The 27,951-nt window shown below is 48.1% G+C and overlaps 1 protein-coding gene across 2 annotated transcripts in view; it reads left to right on the plus strand.

Moving 5' to 3' along the window:
- Positions 1-27,951, plus strand: part of LOC105496801 (interferon regulatory factor 8) — a 68,117-nt gene that overhangs the window by 19,895 nt on the left and 20,271 nt on the right. The window contains exon 1 of one of the 2 annotated variants that reach the window (XM_011767417.3): positions 24,941-25,074. The exons of the other annotated variant lie outside the window; for it this stretch is intronic. The gene's annotated coding sequence lies outside the window, so the exon portion shown is untranslated. Of the gene's footprint in view, positions 1-24,940; positions 25,075-27,951 lie in introns of those variants that run through there. 2 annotated transcript variants of the gene reach the window in all.

The raw sequence follows: 27,951 nt of genomic DNA on the forward strand, positions 1-27,951 counted from the left end.
TGAAGACACGATCTGTGCCCTGGAAGGGCAAGCGTCACTGATATTTTATTTTGGGCATATGGAAGGATGTCGAGTGAAACTTAGACAAAAGTAACCAGCATATTTCATTTCCTTAGTAGTAATTTAAGTGCTTAGGGCTTAAACAAAGGCATTTGCAAAAATTGATCACATTTTGTGGATTCTAACATTTATTTTCTTTAAACATTTCCTTAGATATCATGGGGGAGCCTCTTATTATCTCAAGAAGAAGACCAAGAATTCCACAATTTTCCTATTCAATGACTGCCTTATCACTCATTGAAAAGGTCTAGTTTCCTGTAGTTATCAGAGCGAGTCCCTAGAGTAGAATTTGCAGGAGAATGAACAGTCTCCTACTGTGCCAAAATACTTCCTCCCATAGATTGGCGTTGTGGTCTAACCCTCTCTGTAGCCATGTGTTTGGTTTAACACAGTACAGGCCTCTGTTGAAAGCACACACTTTCAGCTGGGGGTAGTGTCTCACGACTGTAATCCCAGCACTTTGGGAGGCCAAGGCAGCAGGATAGCTTGAGGCCAGGAGTTAGAGACCAGCCTGGGCAACACAACAAGACCCCATACCTAAAAAAAAAAAAAAAACAAAAAAAACTGGCCAGGCATAGTGGCTCGCACCCGTAGTCCCAGCTATTCAAGAAGCTGAGGCGAGAGGATTACTTGAGCCTAGCAGTGTGAGGCTGCAGTGAGCTATGATGGCGTCACTGCACTTCAGGCTGGAAGACAGAGAGAGACCCTGTCTCTGAAAACACAAACAAAAAAGACAACACAAACTTTCACGGTTGTTGCTTGGGAGGGTGACCCACTAAGCTTTAAGAGAATGAGTGTTGGTCCCTATGACCCAGCTTCTGACCCTGCTCTGCCACTCACTCCCTGAATGATGTTGAATCATCGATTTCACCTGGCAAAGTCTCAGTTTTCTCATCTGAAACACAGGGAAGCACCTACCCACTGGGGTTGCTGTGAGTGTTAGTGAGGCAATACACAGATCAGCACTATCCAGTTAAACACAATGTGAACCACAGGCATATGTTTAAAGTTTCATTAATTTTAATTTCATTTAACTCAATAGATCCATAATATCAATTCAACATAATCAATATAAAAATAATTGAGGTGTTTTGCATTCTTTTTTCTTGCACCAAGCCTCTAAAATCTGGTGCATTTTGAACGTACAGCACATCTCAACTAATGACAGCCACGTTCCTGACTCTCCCCAACCGCATATGACCAGTGGCTGCCATGCTGGGAGGACAGGAGGAGGCAGTGACTGCCTGAAGGAAGGACTCGGTAACTGGTGCTGCAGGAACATTTTACTTGCTCTGTGTTGTGAATGCCTCAGCTCCAGCTGGCCAAGCAGCCAGCTCACCCCTGATGGAATGTCACTCACGTGTTTCCCATTGTTGTATAACAAGTTACCATGAACATACTGGCATGGAACACCCACTTGTCATCTCACAGTTCTGCAGGTCAGAAGTCCATGCAGACTCCACTGGGTTCTCTGCCCAGGGCCTCACAAGGCCAACATCAAGGCCCTGCGGGGGTTGGACTCCCATCTGGAGGCTGTGGGGAAGAAACTGCTTCCAGGCATACCAGGTTGATGGCAGAGTTCAGTTCCTTGTGGGTATCATACTGAGGGTTCCTGTTTCCCTGCTGGATGTGTCATCCAGGGGCCAGTCTTTGCTCCTAGAGGCCATACACCTTCCTTTTCATGCTCCCCATATGACACCCTCACACTTTGACTCTCTGACTCCCTTCTCTGCTAACAGCCAGAGAAAACCTTATATATTAGTCCATTCTCACACTGCTATAAAGAAATGCCTAAGACTGGGTAATGTATAAAGGAAAGAGGTTTAATTGACTCATTATTCCACATAGCCGGGGGGCCTCAGGAAACTTACAGTCATGGCAGAACGTGAAGGGGAAGCAGGCATGTCTTACATGGCAGCAGGTGAGTGAAGACTGTGTGAAGGAGGAACTGTCAAAGACTCATAAAACCATCAGATTTCATGAGAACTCACTCACTGTCATGAGAACAGCATGGGGGAAAACCACCCCTATGATCCAGTCACCTCCTACCACGTCCCTTTCTTGACATATGGGGATTATGGGGATTATAATTCGAGATGAGATTGGGGGGGGACACAGAGCTAAACAATATCGCCTTCCGCTTTTAATGGCTCATGTAGTTAGATTAGACTCACCTTGATAATCTCCCTTTGGATTCACTCAGAATCAACTGAATAGTAACCTTAATTCCATCTGCAAAAGCCCTTTTGCCATGTAACTTATCATCATCACGGGTGTGGTATCACAATACCTTCCTGGTCCTGGGATTGAGGTGGGAAATCCTGGGGCCATTTTAAGGTTCCTTTTACCTTGCTACTACACGCAGGGGTGATAGAAGCTCAGGGTTTGGTCAATATCAGACTCTCCTGCCCACTCGCTCTGGATGCCACAGTGAGGTTCATGGGGTAGTTCGAGGCCATGGCTCTGTGGAGGTGGGGGAAGGGAAAGTGCTGAAGGTTGGGGAGGCATCTATAGACAGATCCCCCACTTCAGTGGGATCTAGTGCAGATTCTGGCAACTACACTTGGGAGTACTCCCTTTTTCTCTTCTGAGGGTTTGACCAAGGCCGACTGGTAATCCGTTCACTCACTAAGTATGGAGACCAGAGAAAACCACGAGTCAATGCTAACGCCTTTGGTTCTTTTTGAGTTTCTGAGGTTGCACGCAGTGGCAATTTTGTGGCAAGATGATCTTAAAGGTTTTGGGAAGCAAAAGCATTATTTGTCGAAAGAAGGCTGGTTGTCACTAGATAGATAGATAGATAGATAGATAGATAGATAGATAGATAGATAGATGAGAATGGGACCCCGTAGGGGTAGGAGAGCACTAACCTGGAGCAGGTGGTGCAGGCCCCCTCCAGGCCCATCTGAAATTGAGCAGATTCTGTGCTAGAGGACCACCCAGGCCCCTTGAAGAGTCTGGCACCATTGTGCCTATCCCCTGAAATGAGCATGGTGTGGTGTTGTTATTCCTTTAAAGAAACTTAAGTAGAAGATGTGTAAGAGCTATGTTTTGTATTCCTTCATTTCTATTAAAAGTCATTGGTTGAGGCTTATGTTTCACATTAATTGAAACCCGTTATTCACACGGCACTGAAGCTGGGAATTGTGTTCTAGTTTGAACTTTCTATAGAGAAACCTTAGGACACTGCTGTCTCTGGAGCAGATGCACAAATGACTGAGTGACAGATGGCCACTTCTCAGCCAGTAGCTATTTGTAAAGAATTCTAGTGCAGGGCTCTTGGGGGTGTCCCCTGTTACCAAATAGAGACAAACTCCAAGAGATTATCCACTAAGAGTTACAGAAGTTTCTCCTAGTTCCTCACTGGGTGCCTAAGAGCTCCATTGAGAACTGTATTTCAACACGATTTGAGGCAGGTGAATCCAGGAGTTCAAGACCAGCCTGGGCAACATGGTGAAACCCCCATCTCTACAAAAAAATACCATAGTGGCACATGCCGGTAATCCCAGCTACTCCAGAGACTGAGGTGGGAGGATTGCTTGAGCCCAGGAGGTGGAGGTTGCAGTGAGCCGAGATCACGACATTGCACTCCAGCCTGGGCAACAGAGTGAGACCCTGTCTCAAAAAAAAAAAAAAAAAAAAAGAACCCTAAAAGAACCCCCTCCTCTGATCCAAACTCCCATTATTCTTGACAAGGGTCCATTAGGCCTCAGCAGATTGCCAAAGGAGTCTGTATTAGTTTCCTTGTCTGCTGTAAAAATGACCATAAACTGAGAGGTGAGGGGTTGGGGTGGGGTTTTAAACAACATTCATTCATTCTCTGCCAGTTCTGGAGGTCAGAACGTTCAAATCAAGCGTCGGCAGGGCTGAGTTCTCCTGCAGGCCCCGAAGGAGAATCCATTCCCTGTCTGTCTCCCAGCTTCTGGAAGCTGCTGGTAACCCTAGGCATTCCTTGGCTCGGGGCGGTGTCACTCCAGTCTTTGTAGGGTGTCATCTGTGTGTCCATGTCCTCTCCTCTTAGAAGGACACCAGTCATTATCAGATTTAGGGCCCACCCTAAATTCAGGATGATCTTATCTCAAGATCCTTAACTTAATTACATCTGCCAAGACTCTTTTCCAAATAAGGTCTCATTCACAGGTTCTGGAATTTAGGATGTGGACATAACTTTTGGTTGGAGGGGGGTCACCATTCAACCCACTACAGAGTCCATGACACAAAAATGTGTCTGAAGCTCCATGATCTTGCCAGGGGCTTCCCGATCTTTCCTATCAAACTTCACATTTTCATGAATTTTGCTCCTGTAACTTGCTTCTATTCCTGACTCCATAACCAAGTGAAGTTTGTGCCTTGTAAATGGAAAATTATGACACATTTTTTTTTCTGTTTAAACAGCTTCTAAATAGGATTCAATTGTGGTGAAGGCTGACAAGTGCATCTTTTAGTCTCAAAAATGGTCTGATCAGGAATCCACGGAATGGGGGATGATTGACAGTCTCTCCCATGGACATTCTGCAGCCTGACACTGACATAATGCTTTCCTGGCAGGTGGAAAATCCCACAGTGCTTGGCCTCATGCTTCTCAGCTTTGGGCTCTATTTTCTGTAGGTCAGTCTCAAGGCTGACACCCACTCCCCCACCCCCAGCCCCTGCCACTTCTCCAGAGACATTTGAAGCCATTGCGGGGTCAGGGCTGACTGAGAGCTCTGCCGTGTAGAAACCACTTTCACCCACATGACTTAATGTGGCCAGGAGGCTTGTTTCTCCCCGCCTTACAGCCAATTTCTCTGGCTCTTCAAGTCCCACTTTAAATGTCACCTCCAAGTCGCCTGACCACCCTGTCTGCACTGAGGTCCTTGCATTTTCTCTTCTCTTTCCTTCTTTGTCTCTTTTTGATGTTTGCATTGTGAGGGGACCTCAATCTCTTTGATGACATAATTTTTAAATTTCCTCAAGTCAAAACCAGAATAGAGAAGTGGGAAACCTTGGGAGATAACCATGTTTCAATAGCTTAGGAAATGTGTAGAGCAAAATCTTGGTGATTTTAGTCTTATGGTTCAATTACAATTTCTCTGAAATAGCACAATGGTTAAAAATAGACCATTATGCTGAGTTTAAACAGCTTCTGTTCCTAAACCTGTCGATGATATCTGATGCTAGTTTGTCTTCATTTCTTTTGATGAAGGTAGATTTCATACCCTCTAAAATCGCCCAATTTAAGGGGTAAAATTCAGTGGACGTTGGCATATCTACAAGGTTGACCCAAGTCATATTTGGAATGCTTGGCAACTGCTGAGGCACAGACTTACTTTTTTCCTTGCTTGGAGTGTGTGTAGTGTTTACTGTAGTAAACAGTGTTGAAATCATATTTGAAAAATAGAGAATGTAAAAAACCAATGCTTTCTGCACGGGGTTCCTTGCAGTACAGAGACACATGGAGGGGTGAGAAGCTGGATGAGTATCTGCCAAGCTGGAGGGAGGAGCAGTCAGGAAGAGGGCTGCCCTGTGGAAACCCCCAGGTTAGTGGCGAAAATGAGACACCGCCACGGAAAACTTTCCTGAATTCCACGGAGAGCCGGGGAGGAAGGCACTCAAAGTTCCCTGGTCCATGATGCTCCTGAGGGACTCGTCCCCCATGTCCTCTCCTCATTCTCCTGAGGGAGCCTCCTCTGTGTCCCCTCCTTATTCTCCAGAGAGACACCTCCCCTGTGTCCTCTACTTATTCTCCTGAGGGAGCCTCCCCTGTGTCCTCCTCATTCTCCCAAGAGACACCTCCCCTGTGTCCTCTCTTTATTCTCCTGAGGGAGCCTCCCTTGTGTCCTCCTTATTCTCCCAGGAGATGCCTCCCCTGGGTCTTCTAATTCTCCTGAGAGAGCCTCCCCCATGTTCTCCTCATTCTCCTGAGGGAGCCTCCCCTGTGTCCTCATTATTCTCCTGAGGGAGCCTCCCCATATCCTCCTCATTCTCCTGAGAGAGACTCCTCTGCGTCCTCCTCATTCTCCTGAGGGAGCCTCCCCTGTGACCTCCTCATTCTCCTGAGGGAGCCTCCCCTGTGACCTCCTTATTCTCCTGAGGGAGCCTCCCCTGTGTCCTCCTCATTTTCCTGAGGGAGCCTCCCCTGTGCCCTTATTCTCTGAGGGAGCCTCCCCGTGTCCTCTCCTTGTTCTCCTGAGGGAATCTCTCCCATGTCCTCCTTATTCTCCTGAGGGAGCCTCCCCTGTGTCCTCCTTATTCTCGTGAGGGAGCCTCCTCTCTGTTCCCTCCTTATTCTCCCAAGAGACGCCTGCCCCGTGTCCTCTCCTTATTCTCCTGAGGAAGCCTCCCCTGTGTCCTCCTTATTCTCCCAAGAGACGCCTCCCCTGTGTCTTCTAATTCTCCTGAGGGAGTCTCCCCTGTGTCCTCCTCGTTCTCCTGAGGGAACCACCCCTGTGTCCTCCTCATTCTCCTGAGGGACGCCTCCTCGGTGTCCTCTCCTTATTCTCCCGAGGGAGCCTCCCCCGTGTCCTCTCCTTGTTCTCCTGAGGGAGCCTCCCCCGTGTCTCCTCCTCATTCTTCTGAGGCAGCCTCCCCCGTGTCCTCCTTATTCTCCTGAGGAATGCCTCTTTGGTGTCCTCTCCTTATTTTCCTGAGGGAGCCTCCCCTGTGTCCTCCTCATTCTCCCGAGGGAGCCTCCCCGTGTCCTCATTATTCTCCTGAGGGAGCCTCCACATGTTCTCTTCATTCTCCTGAGGGAGCCTCCCCTGTGTCCTCCTCATTCTCCTGAGGGAGCCTCCCCTGTGACTTCCTTATTCTCCTGAGGGAGCCTCCTCATGTCCTCCTCATTCTCCTGAGGGAGCCTCCCCTGTGTCCTCCTTATTCTCCCAAGAGACGCCTCCCCTGTGTCTTCTAATTCTCCTGAGGGAGCCTCCCCTATATCCTCCTCATTCTCCTGAGGGAGCCTCCCCTGTGTCCTCCTCATTCTCCTGAGGGACGCCTCCTCGGTGTCCTCTCCTTATTCTCCCGAGGGAGCCTCCCCCGTGTCCTCTCCTTGTTCTCCTGAGGGAGCCTCCCCTGTGTCTCCTCCTCATTCTCCCGAGGGAGCCTCCCCTGTGTCCTCCTCATTCTCCTGAGGAACACCTCCTTGGTGTCCTCTCCTTATTTTCCTGGGGGAGCTCCCCTGTGTCTTCTCCTTATTTTCCTGAGGGAGCCTCCCCTGTGTCCTCCTCATTCTCCCGAGGGAGCCTCCCGTTTCCTCATTATTCTCCTGAGGGAGCCTCCCCATGTCCTCCTCATTCTCCTGAGGGAGCTTCCTCTGTGTCCTCCTGAGGGAGCCTCCCCTGTGACCTCCTTATTCTCTGAGGGGGCCTCCCCTGTGTCCTCCTCATTCTCCTGAGGGAGCCTCCTCATGTCCTCCTCATTCTCCTGAGGGAGCCTCCCCTGTGTCCTCCTCATTCTTCTGAGGCAGCCTCCCCCATGTCCTCCTTATTCTCCTGAGGAACGCCTCCTTGGTGTCCTCTCCTTATTTTCCTGAGGGAGCCTCCCCTGTGACCTCCTCATTCTCCCGAGGGAGCCTCCCCGTGTTCTCATTATTCTCCTGAGGGAGCCTCCTCTGTGTCCCCTTCATTCTCCTGAGGGAGCCTCCCCCGTGTCCTCCTCATTCTCCTGAGGGAGCCTCCCCATGTCCTCCTCATTCTCCTGAGGGAGACTTCTCTGTGTCCTCCTCATTTTCCTGAGGGAGCCTCCCCTGTACTCATTCTCCTGAGGGAGCCTCCCCTGTGACCTCCTCATTCTCCTGAGGGAGCCTCCCCTGTGTCCTCCTTATTCTCCTGAGGGAGCCTCCCCAGTGTCCTCCTCATTTTCCTGAGGGAGCCTCCCCTGTGACCTCGTTATTCTCCTGAGGAAGCCTCCCCGTGTACTCTCCTTGTTCTCCTGAGGGAATCTCCCCCATTTCCTCCTTATTCTCCTGAGAGAGCCTCCCCTGTGTCCTCCTTATTCTCGTGAGGGAGCCTCCTCTCTGTTCCCTCCTTATTCTCCCAAGAGACGCCTGCCCCGTGTCTTCTCCTTATTCTCCTGAGGGAGGCTCCCCTGTGTCCTCCTCATTCTCCTGAGGGAGCCTCCCCTGTGTCCTCCTCATTCTCCTGAGGGACGCCTCCTCGGTGTCCTCTCCTTATTCTCCTGAGGGAGCCTCCCCCATGTCCTCTCCTTGTTCTCCTGAGGGAGCCTCCCCCGTGTCTCCTCCTCATTTTTCTGAGGCAGCCTCCCCCATGTCCTCCTTATTCTCCTGAGGAATGCCTCCTTGGTGTCCTCTCCTTATTTTCCTGAGGAAGCCTCCCCTGTGTCTTCTCCTTATTTTCCTGAGGGAGCCTCCCCTGTGTCCTCCTCATTCTCCCGAGGGAGCCTCCCCGTGTCCTCATTATTCTCCTGAGGGAGCCTCCCCGTGTCCTCATTATTCTCCTGAGGGAGCCTCCCCGTGTCCTCATTATTCTCCTGAGGGAGCCTCCCTGTGTCCTCCTCATTCTCCTGAGGGAGCCTCCTCATGTCCTCCTCATTCTCCTGAGGGAGCCTCCCTTGTGACTTCCTTATTCTCCTGAGGGAGCCTCCTCATGTCCTCCTCATTCTCCTGAGGGAGCCTCCCCTGTGACTTCCTTATTCTCCTGAGGGAGCCTCCTCATGTCCTCCTCATTCTCCTGAGGGAGCTTCCTCTGTGTCCTCCTGAGGGAGCCTCCCCTGTGACCTCCTTATTCTCCTGAGGGGGCCTCCCCTGTGTCCTCCTCATTCTCCTGAGGGAGCCTCCCCTGTGTCTTCCTCATTCTCCTGAGGGAGCCTCCCCCGTGTCCTCCTCATTCTCCTGAGGAAGCCTCCCTTGTGTCCTCCTCATTCTCCTGAGGGAGCCTCCCCCGTGTCCTCCTCATTCTCCCGAGGAAGCCTCCCCGTGTCCTCATTATTCTCCTGAGGGAGCCTCCTCTGTGTCCTCTTCATTCTCCTGAGGGAGCCTCCCCCGTGTCCTTATTTTCCCAAGAGACGCCTCCCCTGTGTCTTCTAATTCTCCTGAGGGAGCCTCCCTTGTGTCCTCCTCATTCTCCTGAGGGAGCCTCCCCTGTGTCCTCCTCATTCTTCTGAGGCAGCCTCCCCCATGTCCTCCTTAGTCTCCTGAGGGACGCCTCCTCTGTGTCCTCTCCTTATTTTCCTGAGGGAGTCTCCCCTGTGTCCTCTCCTCATTCTCCTGAGGGAGCCTCCCCCGTGTCCTCCTTAATTTCGTGAGGGAGCCTCCTCCGTGTCCCCTCCTTATTCTCCCAAGAGACGCCTGCCCCGTGTCCTCTCCTTAATCTCCTGAGGGAGCCTCCCCCTGGCCTCCTTATTCTCCTGAGGGACGCCTCCACGGTGTCCTCTCCTTATTTTCCTGGGGAGCCTCCCCTGTGTCCTCTCCTTATTCTCCCGAGGGAGCCTCCCCGTGTCCTCCTCATTCTCTCGAGGGAGCCTCCCCGTGTCCTCCTCATTCTCCCGAGGGGGTCTCCCCCATGTCCTCTCCTTATCATCCTGAGGGAGCCCCGCCGTGTCCTCATTATTCTCCCGAGGGAGCCTCCTCTGTGTCCTCCCACATGCTCCTGAGGGAAGCTTCTTGGTGTTTCTCAGTGCTCAGCAGCCAGCGGTGCCTGGCCTGTCCCACTCACGATCCCTGTACTAGCGCAGAGTTCTTCTGGGCCAGGCTCCCAGTATCCTGTGTGCTCTCTCCTCCTCTAATGACAGCTGCGGTGGGCTGTGCCTCTCACTGCCCCCTGGGTATGCTCATGGTCCAGGCTCACACCGCTGCTTGTGTGCACTGTAGAGTCCGAGAACACACGCGGGGACCACTGCTCCTCTGGCGTTCCTGGCACTGTTTTTTCCTGCGTGGGTCCATTCCTCTCCACCTGTGGAAAAGCTTTCTATCGTTTACACCCGTTGTACCTGCTGCTTCCCCCACAAAACTGTTTCTGGTGGTTCCGTGTAGGGCGAATTGGATGTGGTGGGGTAAGCCCCACTCACTTCACACCAGCACCCTGGGTTTTCGCCTGCTTCACCTCTGAGTCCTGGGGTAACAGTTTTCACCTCTCTGCATCCCAGTTGCTGCATGTGTGCTTGGGCTAGCCTCTGCCTGGGACTAGTCTACTGCCCACAAGGCTGTGGAGAAACCCCAACAAATAGCCCACGGGAAAGAGCCTCGTGGGTTTTATTTATCTTTCCCTGCGAATTCCCACAGTGCCTGCCCAGTTCAAATCCTCTCAGCCACATGGATTGTTTGCTTTGAAGTGTAGTGATTTGTACACCTGTCAAAATTTCCCCACCAGGGAGGCCACTGGCTTCTGCATAGCTTCTGAGCACTTAGCACACCCTGTGCACGTTCGTTTCCTTTTTTCTTTCTTTCTTTTTTTTTTTGAAATGGAGTCTTGCTCTGTCGCCCAGGCTGGAGTGCAGTGTCAAGATCTTGGCTCACTGCAACCTCCGCCTCCCAGGTTCAAGTGATTCTTCTGCCTCGGCCTCCCCAGTAGCTGGGATTACAGGTGCACTCCACCATGCCCGGCTAATTTTTATATTTTTGGTAGAGACGGGGTTTCACCATGTTGGCCAGGCTGGTCTTGAGCTCATGACCTCAGGTGATCCACCCGCCCGGGACCTCCCAAAATGCTGGGATTACAGGCGTGAGCCACCGTACCTGGCCATTTTCTGAACAGCTATGTCAACAGGTTAGTCCTGCTTCAAGGACCAAGTAGAACTTCTTCCATATCCTGGATTTGCCCCTTGGCAGTGTCTCATCCCTGCGTCCCGATGTGAGTGCTGCGTAAGTGGCTTCTTCTCACTGTGTGCATTGACTCTTGCCTGGGACGCTCCTTTCTTACCCACCCCCCATCTCTGAATTCAGCCTTCAGCTAACTTTCTGCTTTTAGTTTAACCTGTTCTGGTTTCTGGCTGTCACCCCCAGATACGCTTCCACTTGCAAGTTCATCATGGGGTTCACCCACTAAGGTGCCCTGGCTCTGGGCTTCTGTATTCCCCAGGTCTGAATTTGGAATTCCTGGCTTCCACCTCGCAGCAGCCTCCCCCTACCCCATCCATCCTTGGCTCTGGGCCTGTACAGCCAGGCTGTGGCTGGGTGATCTTTCCGCATACCGCTTTGAAGAGTTTACCTGCCAATCTCCAAATTTATCACGAGTGTATTCCCATGAACATTTCAAGGTAGCACTATGTATCAATGCTTTTTCTCAAAAGTCATTAGATTTTGAAGCATATAGAAGAGAATAATACATGTGATCATGAATGTTCACCTCTAGTTTGGTCAGTCTTTAAATTATGTGATATTCACTTCATATTGCTTTTGTTATATACAACAGAGCAGACACAGTTGCGACTCTGTTGGCCACGTCTCATGGGGATGTCATTTACTTCCTCCTCCTCAGAGATAACAACTACCTTGAAGTTAGTCTCTATCATCCTCATACACATTTTTATTTTATGTCTACTGACGTCATTTCATAAACACATTACTCTGTGGTGCATGTTTTCGGCTTCATATAAACGCCATGATATTGCATGTAGTTATTCTGTAACTTGTGTTTTTTTTTGTTCAAAATTGTATTTTCAAGGTTTATCATTTGAACTGCGATGTTGTATGCATTGTATTCAAATACCACAGGTTATCTATGACCTCTTGAGGTGCGTCTATGTTGCTTCCAAGTTTTGTGCTATAACAGATGTTGCCCACGTACATATTTTTTTCTGTCTTATTGATCACATGTAAGAATGAGGGTCTTTGCCTCAAATTGGAATTCTTGACGTATAGAGCATGACATCTTTTTTTTTTTTTTTTTTTTTTTTGACAGAGCCTTGCTCTGTTGCCCAGGCTGGAGTGCAATGGTGCAATCTTGGCTCACTGCAGCATCTGCCTCTGGGGTTCAAGTGATTCTCCTTTCTCAACCTCCCAAGTAACTGGGATTATAGGTGTGTGCCACAGCACCTGGCTGATTTTTGTATTTTTAGTAGAGATAAGGTTTCGCCACGTTGGTCAGGCTGGCCTCGATTTCCTGACCTCAAGTGATCCACCTGCCTCGGCCTCCCAAAGTGCTGGGATTATAGGCGTGAGCCACCATGCCCCGCCAAGCATGACATCTTTACTCTTGGAGACAATGCCAGAATTTTCCGCATGGTTCTGTCAGCTTCACTCCACCAACATGTGATGGAGTGAATACAATGCTCCCAATTTCTCTACTTTCTCAACTTTACTAGGTATTGGTAGACTTTGAGAGTCTTGCTGATATAAGGAGTATGAGAGTCTATGTCATTGTTTGACTTGCGTTTTCCTCATCGCTATCATAGTTGAGTATCTTTCTGTGTGCTAATTGGCTGTTTGGAATTTTTTTTATCTTCTATGAATTATCCAGTTAAATAAAATATTTAAAAACAGCTTTATTGAGGGATAATTCACATACCATGCGATTCATCCATTTTAAGTGTCCAACTCAATGGCTTTTAGTACATTTACAAAACTGTGTAACCATCACCACCGTCAAACCATCACCATCTCACCCCAAACAGAAGCCCCATATGCATTTGCAGTCACTCCTCATTTTCTTTCAAACTCTCCAGCCCTAGCTAATCACTAATGTACTTTCTGTCTGTTGTATGAGTGGAAACAGGTATTGGGGAATTGGGTGATTGCTGAGGCATGTTTTGCCCAATAGTCAGCCTCCCAGTAACCTGAAAGAAAACTCCTCCACCTCTTTCAGAATCTCTTTCCAATGTGGCAACCCTGGACACTGGGCAAAGGCTTGTCCTAAACCTTGGCCCCTCCCACCAAACCATGCCCAACTTGTGGTCTTTAGGGACACTGAGAAATGGACTGCCCCCAATGGGGATATCTTCCCCATTCAGGTGCAGCTCATAATGAAGCCCCCCAACTATCACAGGAGGAAATTTCTTCACTGCTGGCACTGACCAAGGAAGACTGAGGGTGCCTGGGATTCTTTGCTCCACGTCTAGTGAGTCCACAGAACCCAGGGTAGTTGGGACGGCATCTGGTAAAATTATTTTCTTTCTTTTGAATAGGCATTAACTGAATATAAAAGCCCATTAGAATGATCATCCGTTTCTGATGCTGGCATGAAGGGCATACAAGAAACCCCACACAAAACTCTGCCTGTATACTGCTCATTTCAGGGAGTCACCCTCACTCACTCTTTTTTGGTCATTCCTCACTGTCCCACTCCTTTATTAGGAATGGACATTCTACATAAACTAGGAGGAATCATTCATTTACCAGCCCTACACCAAAGCATCTCTTATTTATTGTTATGTCAAGAACAAAACCCCTCCTCAGACACTCAACATCAAACAGACTTAAATCCCAAATTCCTCAGCCAAGTAAACCCCATAGTGTGAAGCACTGACTTCCCCATAATAGCTACCCACCATTCCCCAATCCAAATTTCACTGAAGGAACCCTAAGCACTATATAGTGGTCCTACAACATCCTCTCAATCCTCGTGAATTAAGGGGACTCAAGCCCATCATCTCCTGACTTTTGGCTGCCAATATTTTAATCCCCTCTGGTTCTCCCCACCATATTCCTATTCTCCCAATCAAAACACCACATGACTCCTGGAGACTAGTTCAGGATTCGTGACAAATCAACTCCACTGTTGTTCCTGTTTGTCCTGTGGTCCCAAACCCCTCCACCCTCCTATCACGAATTCCTCCCAACACTAGCCATTTCTCTGTGTTAGACCATGCGTTCTTCTTTATGTAATATAGACTCAAGACACTTGAAGATGAATTTACTTTCACGCCACCGCAGGAAAAGAGAGAAGGGTCTGTCATGGATAAGTACTCAATGATACATTGACAAATCATGCCAGTCATTTGAGGAAATTTATGTGTCAAAACAGTAAATAACCCAATCCAAGCAATAAATAAGGAAATAAAAGCATAAGAATAATTTTTAGGGAAAATAAATCTGACATTCATAGTTCAAAAAGATAAGCATGCCTATTCCAGTCCATGTTGCGGAGTTTCAGCAGTAATATCTGGCACGCGCTGTCTTTCCAGAACCACTACATACTGGGATGAAACAAACAGGTTTTCCATTTATTTAAATTTAAAAAGGAGTCCCTGGAAATTATTCTATAAAAAGATAGTTCCAAATTCCTTGAGGTTCCAAGAGGAATCCAAGAAATGGAGCCAAGTGACAAAAAATAATTTTTTTTTTTTTTTTTTTTTTTTTTTTGGAAACAGGGTCTTGCTTTGTCATCCAGGCTAGAGTACAGTGATTGTGGTCACAGCTCACTGCAGTTTTGAACTCCTGGGCTTGAGACATCCTCTTGCCTCAGCCTCCTGAGTAGCTGGGACTATAGGCGTGCACCACAACACCCAGCTAATTTTTAAATTTTTAGCAGAGATGAGGTCTTGCTATGTTGCCCAGGCTGGTCTTTAATTCTTGGGTTCAGGGGATCCTCCCACCTCGACCTCTGAAAGTACTGGGATTATAGGCATGGGCCACCGCACCCAGCCAGGAAAGAATTAATGCACCTCCTGAGGCTTCTCGTGGACCTACCTGAACCTAATTTTTATACACGTTCCATGAGCAGCCCATGAGGCAGATGTTGTTTGCACATTCATCTGGCTTGGCTTGAAAGTGATGATGCATTTATTTGCATGAGTGGGTGACAGGGGTTAAAAAATGAGATCAGAACCAGAAGAAGGCTGTCAGGAAGGAAATGACTAACTCATCAAGAAATTTCAGCCATTTGTGTCCTGTCCCTAGCAACTCCCCCACTAAGTTCCCTAGGTTCATTTTCAGTTTGTAGAACAACTCTACTCCCTGAGCAAAGCAATGAGGAGCAGTGGAAAGAGCCTTGGGTTTGAAGGCAAGAGGCTCCAGCTCCCCGAGCCTCAGTTTCCCCATCTGTCAAGTGAGGATAACCATGTCTGCCCTACTCCACTGGGCAGAGCAAAGGAGATGATTTAAGAGCAAGCATTTTGTAAAAGAGAAGCAAGCTGCAATTTTAAGTTGCTACTCCTAGTTCCCCTCAAAGCTGCCTAGCAAATTGGTTCTTCTCCTTAGTTTCCTGCATTGAGTTCTAGAACTTAGTGCTGGGACTCAAGGGGTCCCTCTTGACTCCTGAGCCTGGAGAACCCACTCTGTCTCGGAACCCTTCCTTGCATCCTTCCTTTGTAGGCAATCATTTGGTGCATCCCAGCCAACTGTGCAATTCCAGAGAAACAGCCAAAATAAATAGGGAGAAGGGAATTTCGACGTGGGGTGCATTTGACTGCTTCAGTTCTCTAAATATTTACTAAAGACCTATTCAGTGGCAATGAAGTTGACCTCGAATCACAGAATCTTAAAATAGGAAGGGACTTGGAGATTATGGGTTAAGTAGTACACTCTCCCGAATCACACAGCAACACCAGAATCACCTCTAACAGGCGGTCTACCATGTGTTCCCTTCATGCTTCCAGGGACAGGTGGCTCCCACATCACCAGGCACCTCATTCCATTTGTAGAAAGATTGTTAAAGCACATCCCATTATTAAGTGGACTGAGGTAAGCATGGGGAAAAATTCTGCCCACTGATACACGACTACCATACACCACCAAAGTCTGAAACGAAGCCTGCTTATAAGTGAAGACAATTAAAAAGTCATCAGTCTTGTCTCTAAGTGCCAGGGTAAAAATGGACTTCTGGGATTGCATTTTTAAAAATCTCTTACCATGCTCAAAATTTGTGAATCTCCTTAGAGGTAAATTATTGTTGTTGCATTGGTATTTTATCGTGCTTCTGCCATTTGTTTCTCAGAGATGCACCTGCTGCACATCTGCAAAGGTAAGCTGGAGATGAACATGGGTGAGTGTTTCAGATTATTTGGCACTGCTTGCTAAGCACACAGATTTGTGATGCACTGAGTCAGAATCCCGGGAGGCTCCTCCTGGGAACATCTTGATGAGTGTCCCACTGTTGCTTATTTGTGCTAAAATTTAAAAACACTCATCTATGTCCCATGTCAGAATAGATATAATATTATAATATATATTTTGTAATTGTCGACTTTGTAATTGTCTTCATTTGTAAGCAGGCTTGGAGTCCCATAGATGAACCCACCTCCAGTTCCAGCAATTCTCCTGCCTCAGCCTCCCTGGGATTACAGGCGCCCACCACCACGCCCAGCTAATTTTTGTATTTTTAGTAGAGACAGGGTTTCACCATGTTGGCCAGGCTGGTCTAGAACTCCTGACCTCAAGTGATCCACTGCCTCAGCCTCACAAGGTGCTGGGATTATAGGTATGAGTCACCATGCCTGGCCCAGAATTTATATTTTTCACAAACCAGTATTTCCTGGCAATAACCCTAAATGTTCAGGATATTTTTGATCTATGCTTAAGAAACCTTTTACTCTTAAGATTTTTTTTTCTCCCTCAGGACTGTTTCAAGTTCTTCCATTAGTGATAAATGTGAATAAAATTTATACCTGAAAGACAAAATGTTATTGAATGCTTAGTGAAATTATTTTTCTTTACATTAAATGTTTACATACTTTGCCACTCCTTGCAGGAGGGTTATGAATTAAATACCTAGTGCATTACAGCTGTCTAATAAGCATCCAATAAATGAATGCCAGTGCATTTAAAAGTGATGAGTTTTAGGATATAAAAAATAGAAATCTCAGATTTTTATTTGTAATCCTTCTAGAGTAAAGAAACAGATTGGGGCAATATTAGCAATTCGTAAATCACCATCCAAACCCGCTGTGAACAGATAGAGCAAACTGACTCAGTGAAAGAGAAATGACCAGAAGCAAAATGGGGTCAGAGTTCATGTCTTTAGGGCAGATACATTTTACCCAGTTTCTCAATATTTCTCTTCTCAAGTCCCCTGAGTCAGTCCCAACTTACCGCCTTTTAGAGGTCTCACTTTTATTGTAAGATAGCTTCTTACATGAAAACATTTACCACTTTGTACATATATATATCTATCTATACATAGGCACACACGCCCTGGGTATTCAACTGCCTGATAAACTGTAGTCATTTGTTCTGTGTTGAGGAGACTGATAAGTGAATCTTTTCCTTATCTGCCAGGGTAAACTGCCAACTTTCAAATACTCTTTGGTTTTCCCAGGTGAGTCATGCACCTTCCAGTATCTGTAGCCCCAGGGTTGCTCATGCACGGGACTGGGCCTTAGTTTTTGACCTACACAAGGTATACTGAAGTCTTTGCTTGAGCCAACATCTTTGCCAGGTGGCCTCATTGTGTTTATTTTTGTTATATAAACCTTAAATGGGTGGCAGGATGGTGTTTCCACACGTGCACACCTGTTTACAGACCACCCACATCAGGTAGGGCAATCCCTCTGAGGAGCGGCAGCAGATGTGAGGGGCTTCCTGTCTTCCTTCCAACCTTCCTCTGAAACGCTGGTGTGTAGTGGCAACATTGTTCTTAAGCTTGAGCCCCCTGACCAAGTGAAGCATGAGAAAATGCAGCCTACCCTAGTTAGAGGCAGCTGAGCACAGGTAGTTAATGGCAGGTAAATTAGCCACAGGCACCTTTGGAACCAGCAGCAGGTGCGGCAGAGCGGAACCTCCTCGGAATGAGGAGCATGTGCAGGAGAGTTTGCACAGCAGGCTGGGGGTGCTGCTGCCTTTAGGAAGGCCTGTTTGGGGGTCGGCCCTTGGTTGCTGTCCGGGAACTTGGATTTCAGGACGGTTCCTGCCACCCTAACGGATAAAAGTGGCTCGCTGTGTCCAAACTATTTGTGCGAACAGTGTGGTTTATGCTGAACACCTGCTTTCCTTCTGGGAGTCTGGAATTTTTTGGAACGTGCCAGGCAGAAGGTGCCTATGTGACCAGCATGCCCCATAAAAACCCGGGGCTCTGAGTCTCTAGTGAGCTTCCCTGGTTGACAACATCTCAAATGTATTGTTGCAACTTGTTGATAGAGGAATTACGTGCATTGTTTGGGATTCCACTGGAGAGGACTCGGGAAGCTTGGGCCTGGTTTCCTCCAGACCTCACCCCATGCATCTTTTCCCTGCGCTGATTTCGCTCTACATCTTTTTGCTGCAGTAAACAGTAGCTGTGAGCGCAACTATGTGGCAGGTCCTGTGGGCCCTCCTCCTGCAGAATCACTGAGCCTGGGGAGTTATTGGGGTCTCAGCTCAGATAGGTATAAAAATTAATACACCTCTTAGAGCACAGAGATGAGCAATGTTCTTCCAGCTTTCTTTCCTTTTGCCCTCCCTGAGGGTTTTTTTTTTTTTTTTTTTGCAATGAACTTATACCTTGTCTACTTAAGGCATTTCTAATTTAGTGCTGGGATAAGTAGGGGCACTGAAATAACATAAGATTTTCCCCCTTGCTTCGGCCGGGCGCGGTGGCTCACGCCTGTAATCCCAGCACTTTGGGAGGCCGAGGCGGGCGGATCACAAGGTCAGGAGATCGAGACCACGGTGAAACCCCGTCTCTACTAAAAATACAAAAAATTAGCCGGGCGCGGTGGCGGGCGCCTGTAGTCCCAGCTACCCAGGAGGCTGAGGCAGGAGAATGGCGTAAACCCAGGAGGCGGAGCTTGCAGTGAGCCGAGATCGCGCCACTGCACTCCAGCCTGGGTGACAGAGCGAGACTCCGTCTCAAAAAACAAAAAACAACAACAAAAAAAAGATTCTCCCCCTTGCCTCAAGAATAATTCAGCAAAATAATTCATAATATAGAGCAAATACCAAATGATGTTATAAAGATTTCAGTATAGCTGGAGTCCAGTGTTTTTAAAATGTGGGTCAGTGAAGGCTGGAGTAGGAAAGAGGAAGATTTAAGGTGGATCTTAAGGATGATGTGGCAGGTAGAATAATGGCCCGCAGAGAGGCCCAAGTCACAGCCCATGAAACCTGGGATTGTGTTAGGCTACGTGGCAAAGGGAAATTCACGTTGTAGATGGAATGAAGGTTGCTAATCAGCTGATCCAGGTGGACTCAATATAATCACACGGTCTTTAAACGTGGAAAAGCTTGGTGCACCTGCAGTCCCAGCTACTCAGGAGGCTATGGTGGGATGATTGAGCCCAAGAGTTCGAAGTTGCAGTGAGCCATGATTGCACCACTGCCCTCCAGCCTGGGAGACACAGCAAGACCTTGTCTCTTAAAAAAAGGGGGAGGGCAGGAGAGAACGGCAGAGTGATGTGACGTGAGAAAGACTCACCTGCCATTGCGGACTTTGAAGATGGAAGAAGAGGTCGTGAGCCAAGGTGGGCAGCCGGAGAGAAGCTGAAAAGACAAGGAGCAGATTCTCCACTGCAGCCTCCAGGAGGAACCCGCTCTGCCGACACCTTAATTTTAGCCCAATGACACCGTGTTGCACGTCTGACCTGCAGAACTATAGATTGTAAACTTGTGCTGTTTTAAGCCATTAAGTTTGCGATAATTTGTGACAGACACCATAGGAAATGCACTGAGATTTGTAGTATTTCGGGGGGTGAAGAGGAGGATGAAAAGAAATGGACAAGCCTGTCAGGTCCCTGGATGGAGATTTAACGAAGATGCCAAGACTACGGATCCTAGTGAGAGTCCTGCAGCTCCCGTGCCCTGCAGATACCAGGGAGATGAGGCACTGGGAGAGTTCGTACTCGGCTGGTGGTTTTGTGCCCTCTGGGCCTAGAAAGTATGTAATGCTGCCATCCCCGTATGAGCAGAAGGATGGTTAAAGCAGCCCCACTCAGGGCAGTTTGGGGGCTCATCTGACTTTCCCCGCTGGGAGCCTCTCTCCTGACTTAACCCCAACAGAGGCATTTTCTTCCAAGTGCTGCTTGTGACTCAGCCTACAATGCCTGAGGACACACCTTCAGCCTCTCTGTCCTGAGGTTCCACTGCCTTTTCAGGAGGCCCTGGAGGGCAGGACCCCACACTGGCTCTTTGCTGAGTGGCCCAGCTCTCGCCTACGGGACATGTGTGCATTTCCCTTGCCCACACACACTGGGGCTGCCACCATTCCCAGAGCAGTGCAGGCTCTTGGCGCCACCACCCAAGTGCCCTGTTGATTTCTAGGGCAGCAGTCAGAGCCCCATCTGCAGGTGACTCTGGCTTTCTCAGGACTGAGTTGACACCTGTGCTCTCAGTAAACATGTTTCTGAGCACTCTTGAACTCACTTGCTAAGCTTGGCTTGGAAAGTGTGAAGGGAGAGGTTGGGGTCCGCAGCTGGAAAGGCTCTCACCTCCTCCCTCTCTCTTGAACCCATTTTATGTCTCTGCTCTGGCCAACGGGTAAATCTGAACATGTAAGTCTCATACACTTTGGCTCTTCATGGAATTGGTCCCTGTAGAAGCCGGGCCGGGAAGAATCTAACACCCTCTTGCACTACAATTTATTGAGCTTTTACTTTGTGTCAGGCACTGTTCTAAGCAGTTTGTTTATATGTGAGATTGGATGGATTTCCATCACTCTTATTCACATCTTGAGAAAGAGCACCCTTTCCCCAAGACTAGGAAAAACAGCCAGGACCATAGAGGAGGCCTTCTGTAACGTCATCAGAAGTGGAGAAGAGGTACCGAGATCCCATTAGCAAAGTGCAACTCAAAAGTCATGCTAAGTTCACTCCGTCCCTTGGGGCATTGCCTTCCTCAGCTCTGGCTGCCATCATACAACCCCATACCTTGTGTGGCTTAAATGACAGACATTTATTTTCTCAGTGTTCTGGAGGCTGGAAGTCTGAGATCAGGATGCTAGTATGGTCAGGTTTAGGGAGGGCTCCCTCCCTGGCTTGCAGACGGCTGCCTTCTCTCTGTGTCCTTACACGGGCAAAGAGTGAGTAAGAGCAAGCTCTCTGGTCCCTAGTCCCTCATCAAAACTTCATTACCTCCCGAAGGACCCATCTCCAAATACCGTCACATTGGGGGTTAGGGCTCAACGTATGTATTTGGGGGGACATCATCTGGTCCATCGCAGGCACTGTCTGGGTCAGAAGGCCTCTCAGGGATTTGGTCCTGAGGCTGGCTGTGGAAGGTGCCCTTGCTTCATCACCTCTGCACCTGCTCCACCATAAGAACTGGGCAGACAGATTGGCAGCTTAGCAAGACAGATGAGAGGGAGGCTCGACAGGGAGGTTTCTGGACATCAGGAAGATAGGAATTAAGGAGGGTGAAGAGGAAGAAAAAGGGACTCCATGAAGAGGAGAGGGTCTCTAAAAGCCGCAAAGATAAGTGAGGAGGTGAGAAGCAGCCGGAAGCACCCACCTGTGACCTGGTGGGGGCAGGAAGGTGTTAGAGGAGCTAGGAAGCTAACCAGATGGGAGGAACCCTTCCCATTCTTCATGGAGGCAGATTATCACTGGTCTGCAGTTGGCATTCTTAGAGTTAGGAATCACTGTCCTTTTTTCTAGACTTCTCTCATTGGTGACGATTTGACCTTTTCCTCTTGCGCTAACGAGCAAGGTGGAGGAAGGAGATCTCTCTGTCACACACATACTGTCTCATTCAATGCCCACCAATCCTAAGGGCAGGAACGATTGGGTTAGGCCATAGTAAACTGCCCTTCCGTAGGTCAAAAAGTTGAATGTAGGTGATGTCACAGAATTTAACCTAGTATTACCATCAATGCCATTATTATACAGATAAGGAGACTGAGGCTTTGGAAGGTTAAGTCATTTGCTCAAGCTCACACATTTGGTGAGTCAGGGAGCTTGGATTTGAACTGGGGCCTAACTCCCAAACCTGCTGTGGTAGGCTGCCATCTATGGAAACAGGGGTTCCTGCTGGAATGTGGAAAAGATGAGGTTGGTAAGTATGACTTTTAGATGCCAGGAGGAGACCTGTGTGGCTACCACTGAGAAGCTCCTGAAGACAGAAAGGCAGGGTAGCAAAGTAGAATTAACAGGGAAGGGATGAGGAGGTAGGAGGGCAAGTAGGCCACTGAGAGACCAGGAGGAAATTTACCGGGATCGTGAGATGCTGGAAGGAAGGATCAGAGAACCTGGGACTGTGCTCTGCATCTTTTTGCTGCAATAAATGGTATTGCATGAGATAACCACTTATTGCCATGTGTCCTCATTGTAGTCTTTTTTAAAATTTTTATTATTATTATTTTTTGAGACGGAGTCTTGCTGTGTCGCCCAGGCTGGAGTGCAGTGGCGCAGTCTCGACTCACTGCAAGCTCCGCCTCCCGGGTTCATGCCATTCTCCTGCCTCAGCCTCCCAAGTAGCTAGAACTACACGCACCCGCCACCACGCCCGGCTACTTTTATTATTTTTAGTAGAGACAGGGTTTCACCGTGTTAGCCAGGATGGTCTCAATCTCCTGACCTTGTGATCCACCAGCCTCGGCCTCCCAAAATTCTGGGATTACAGGCATGAGCCAATGCACCTGGCCCATTTTAGCCATTTTTGTCATTTATATGACAAGAAAAAATGACAGGGTGATTTTTACATATGTGCATACCTATTTACACAGCTCCCAGATCACGAGCGGTGATCTGAGCTCACTAGATATGCTCAATTAGGTAATAATCAATTCAGGTCATCAAATTGATCACCCAAATCAGTTTAGGTAGTTGATGACCTAAATTAAGGCAAATATATACAATGAAATATATGCAGCTGTTAGAATGGGCTAGATCCCAGTGTACTAAAATGGAAAGAAAGCTCTTTGAAACCTAAGAAAACTGTGTTTCCATTATATGAGCAGAAATCTTGTGTACACAGAAAAATGGTCTCTCTCTCTTTCTTTCTTTCTTTCTGAGACGGAGTCTTGCTCTGTTGCCTAGGCTGAAGTGCAGTGGCTGATCTCAGCTCACTGCAACTTACACCTCCCGGGTTCAAGTGATCTTCCTGCCTCAGCCTCCTGAGTAGCTGGGACTACAGGCTTGTGCCACCATGTCCAGCTAAGTTCTTTGTATTTTTAGTAGAGACAGGGGTTTCACCATGTTGGCCAGGCTGGTCTTGAACTCCTGACCTCAGGTGATCTGCCTGCCTCAGCCTCCCAAAATGCTGGGATTACAGGCATGAGCCACCGTGCCCAGCCAGAAAAATGGTCTTTCAATTGGAAATATAATTCCAGGGAATAAAGAATAGAACCACACTGTAATATGACAAGTAATAACACACACATGGACCAAAGGAATTTTTTTTTTTTTTTTTTTTTTTTTGCCTCCCAATATCCAAGGGGCAGGCTCTGTGGAGCCTCCAGGCTGGGTTCTAGATTCTGACACTCCCAGGCAGGAGTGTCTCAGAGAATGAAACATCATGTTCATTCTTTGGGTCTCCTGTTCTTGGCACTATATCTAGCACATAATAGTTGCCTCATAAATGCCCATTAAATAAGAGCAGAACTAAACAGATCTGTTTAGAAATTGTTCCTAGGCAGCGAGGAACCACCACGTGGAAAATATGGGGTTTCTGGAGCAGTTTTAATGCAAGACAGTTCCTGTAATGTACATAGTGACACCTACTGCCAACGACACGTGCTGGAGCCCTTCCACTGTTGATTTCCTATATTCACTTACCCTTGTCTTTATCTAAGTGAAGGCTAGTGGAAACTTGAGGATGCATCTTTCCACAGCGGACAGCATTTGTAAGTAAATCTGTGTAGGCTTAGGGGCACATTGATAAAAATATATGAGAGTAAACATATACAGAGGCTGTTTTAAGAACTTCTGAGGTCCTAGATGCTCTGATTTCTGGAAGCTCCATCCCACATCATAGCAAACATATTAAAACACTCTTATATTCTCTAAAGACTCTTAAATAATATGAGTGTTAAAACAATAGTTTTATTTAAAATTATTTGATGATGAGGAACTCACTTTATAATGACTTAAAACTTCCCGGCAATCATGGCACTAGGGAACTCATACCAAGTGATATCTAACTTACAGTTTCAAAATATAATGACACATTTATCCATCAATACATTACAATTATGAAGTTAACATGTTTTGGGGACCATCATTTAAACATTGATTAATTCCAGATTTGCAGTGTACTTTTTGTATTGTGCAGCCAATAAAAGTTTCAGTCTCATACATTTTCACAGGTCCTTGAAAAGCTCAATGCAAAAACAGCCCCGATATGTGATTCTCCACGGGGCAATAAAAGCCAGTTACGACCTTCATTTTCCCCCCATTCCAGGGCTTCCCCAGGACGGAACACGGAAACACTTCTTTTTCCGTTTCCAGGGATTTCTTTCTTTTTCCAGTGTTGTTCCCCTTCTCCTCCACTTCATTTTTACAATAAATGTCAGTGCACACCCAGGAGCGGCTGGTCCCCCAGGGGACCTCTTCTTAACGCCGACGCTTTCTGGAGAAAAGGATTTATGATGAAAATTTCCCCAGGGGGACCTTCTAGTGGCGAGCACGTTGGATGCTCCTGTTTCAATCGCGGTCTCAGCGGGCAGTGGCCTCATTTGGAGCTGGGGTTCACCTGCCCCTCCTGGGCAGCGCAGGCCACCGCCGACCCGGGACGGTCTGTAAACGGCCTTCGCGTCCTCGTCTCCGTGGAATAACGCGTGGCGGGAGTCACTGCCCAACATCCAGCGCTCGTGGAGGCGGAGACTGGCGGGGCAGCTAGGTTCTGGTTCTGGATTCTGATTAATGGGCCGCGGGCACACGGTCTGCACAGTGGCTCGTTGCTAGGGGCTCGCTCGCTGTCCCCCCGAGCCGGCCTGGGAGGCAGGGGACGCCTCCAGATCGCTCCGCGGGGCCTCCCGAATTCCTGGGAAAGCCCCCCTGCAGCGCCGCCCCCGGACCCCAGGTGTGAGGAGCGCGGCTCTGCCAGCGGCTCCAGAAGAGGCCCGGACCCACTGCCGCGGCCGCCGGGGGAGGAAAGTGATTTCTCGGAAAGCCGAGCGCTTCAAAGAAGGCGGGCCGCTCGAGCCGAGATGACGCCATTGGTCGGTGTGGCCGTCGCTCTGCGCACCGGGCCCGCCCCCTATTGCCCTTTTTAAAGTCGCGCGCCCGCTGGCGCATCGCCTGGAGCGCGGCAGCAAGCGTGGGAACGCGGGCGGCGAGACGGCGGCAGGGCGGCGGCAGGTAGGCACACTGGGCGGGCAGGGCGCCCGTGTCCCGCGCGTTCGGGTCCCGCGGGGTCTCCGACGCCAGGCGGGGCGTGGGGGTGGAACTACCTACTGTAATGTCCCCAGGCGCTGCTCAGTGGCCGTCCGTGTCCCTCTCTGCTTTTTGCTTATTTTCCAGCCACCTAAGTCCAATCTGAATGCCCAAGTCGTTGATGATTGTTTGCCTGTTTCCAAAGATTGGTAGATAGTTGCCTTTTTTAAAATATCATTTTTCTTTAAATCTGGTTTGCATGGAAAACGTTAGGAGAGCTCATATGAAGGGCAATAGCAACCCCGAATCTTGAAACTCGCTCTATCATTCCACTGAAATTCTACCACGTGGAATAATGCTTGAAGGGTCAGAATTCTGGAACTGCCCAATAACCAGTCGTTATCGAGGGTTAGTTTGTGAAGGTGGGAACAGACTGGTTCTAAAATTCTGTTTAATGACAGTCAATTAAGATTTCTGAGTCTGGCTTGAGGTCCTTTTCTTGCATCACAGCCCAGTCGTCCTTGGCAAGAGAGTCTGTATACCGGCCACAGCTCACAAAAACATTGTTTGAAAAAATTTATTTAAAGAACATTGTTTGTAAGATGAGTCTCAATACATAGGACAGACTTTCCTAAGGTGAGATGTGTTACTTACCCAGAGCTGTGAAAGGCTTTACGAATGGAAACTAGAGACTGAATTTTCCAGAATTTTAAGAAGTCTCCCCAACCAGTGGCCCCCCACTTTCTTTTTTAAATCAAAGGTAAGAGCTGGTAGTTAAAATGACAGTTCTAAGCTTGTCCTTTTGGGTTATGGCAGCTTCCTCTATGAAAAGATTTGGGAGTGATTCAGTCACTGAAGGAAGGTTGGTGCCAGAGAGAGAAATGGCTTTGGTGCTTTCTGGTCTAGTGATGAGGGTATGCCAGGCCACAGCGAGTGCCCTGGGGCCCTCCGAGGAAGGGGAGAGGGTGGGTTCTGCTGCTGCCTGCTCAGGTGTGTCCTGTAATTTGGATTAGGTGGGCCCAGGGCAGCCTCTTATCACATCTCGCCTGGAAAGCCTGACTGCTGGGTACATTTATAGGGCTGCAGATAGGGCTTGGCCAATAGATTACCTCAAAATCAAGAAGAGGAAGTTATAAACATGTGACTATACTTATTAATTTTTCCTGGCTGGGCATTTGGTGGAATTAATTTGTTAATGTTTAATAAATCATTATGGATCATAATTGTAATAGAATCTCAGGCTTTTGATGTTACTTAGAATCTTGGAGGAGACCACGAAGGACACTCAGACGGGGCTGCACATGTGCAGAGATCTTGTAATGTAACCATGGCTCTTCTCTGCACCATGTGCGAAATAAGCTGCTGCTGGGGTTGGGGCGCTGGCATGGGTTCCAACACAGTCTGCTGATTGCCTTGGTATTTGCCGTGCCTCTCTGGGCCTCAGTTTTTCCTCTGTTAAGTAAAGAGGGGGCTGGATTAGATGATTTCTAAAGTATTTTTCAGCTTTCAGATGCTATGACTCACTCTTCTCTTTTTCCTTTTAATTTCTTTTTCCTGTAAATCACCAAGACAGTTGTCCCCAACAGTTTAGATGTTATGAATCCATTAGGAATCCTGATGACAAAGTTTTGACCCTCTTTCTAGAAAAATGCCTGTACTAACAAAATTTTGCTTTTGGTTGCAGGAGGCTCAGGGACTGTGGATTCTAGTTTAAGAAACTTCTAGCAAGGAAATCAGGGGAACTGTCTCATTTAGTTGAAATTCTCAAATGCCAACCCCTCTGTTGTGTTCTGGCCACCTCTATGCAGCTCATTCCTCAGTCTAGGAGAAATTTTTCTACCTTGCCCCAGCAAAGAGCTGCTAACTTTCGGCGGGGGGTGCGGTCTTTGGTCATGGTGTTCCAGTTCTCTTCTCAGGTACCCTCTCCTAAGTCTGTCCCTTCTTCGTGATAAACACCGTGGCCTGCTTTAGAATTCTGGGTCTCTTGAGATATAGCCTCTCAACTTACAGGTGAGGAAGCCTCAGGGAGAGGCTCAAGTGACATCGCAAGGTCTGGTTAGAGAAAAGTCTTTGCCAGAGTTCTGAGTTTTCAAACCAAGGTCTCATTTGTGTGGGCGCAGTGGCTCACACCTGTAATCGCAGCACTTTGGGAGGCTGAGGTGGGGGGATCACTTGAGACCAAGAGTTCAAGACCAGGCTGGGCAACATAGCGAGACCCTGTTTCTAAAATATATATCTGGGTGTGGTGGCACATGTCTGTAGTTCCAGCTACTCAAGAGGCTGAAGCAGGAGAATCCCATAAGCCCAGGAGTTCCAGGCTGCCGCAAGCTGTGATAGCACCACTGCACTCCTGCCTGGATGACAGAGCAAGACCCTGTCTCTAAAGAAAAAAAAATTGAATTCACTCCCTTTAAATCAATAAATGCCCAACTGAGGTTGTTGGATGGAGAATTTAAGAAATCCCACCTCTTCCTCCCTAGGACCTGGCCCTGTTTCCCATCTCATGGCCACCTGCAGGGTGGCTGGAGTTTCCAGAATGTGTACTTCTTGTGAAGGTTCTGATTGATATTTTGCTTTCTAGACCAGCATGGCTCTACCATATTTTGGGACGTTATGTCTTGTTACTGCTGATTGTTTCAAACTCGTTTGCCCAAAGAGGTCACATTTTAATCAGAAGAATAAAAATGCTATATATATTTTTTTTTTGGGTGGGCGTCTATCCAGCTGTCTCGGGGATTTCCAGCACTGTTCTTGGAAATGTTGGCTCTAAGTCGATAGGTCATGCTAGTTCTCTCTCTCTTTCTCTGTGCTGTTGGGGAAGCTGTCTACTTGGGTAAGAATGTTCTTCCAAAGGATGTCTTT

This window comes from Macaca nemestrina, chromosome 18 (genome assembly GCF_043159975.1).
Source record: "Macaca nemestrina isolate mMacNem1 chromosome 18, mMacNem.hap1, whole genome shotgun sequence".
NCBI classification, from domain to species: domain Eukaryota; kingdom Metazoa; phylum Chordata; class Mammalia; order Primates; family Cercopithecidae; genus Macaca; species Macaca nemestrina.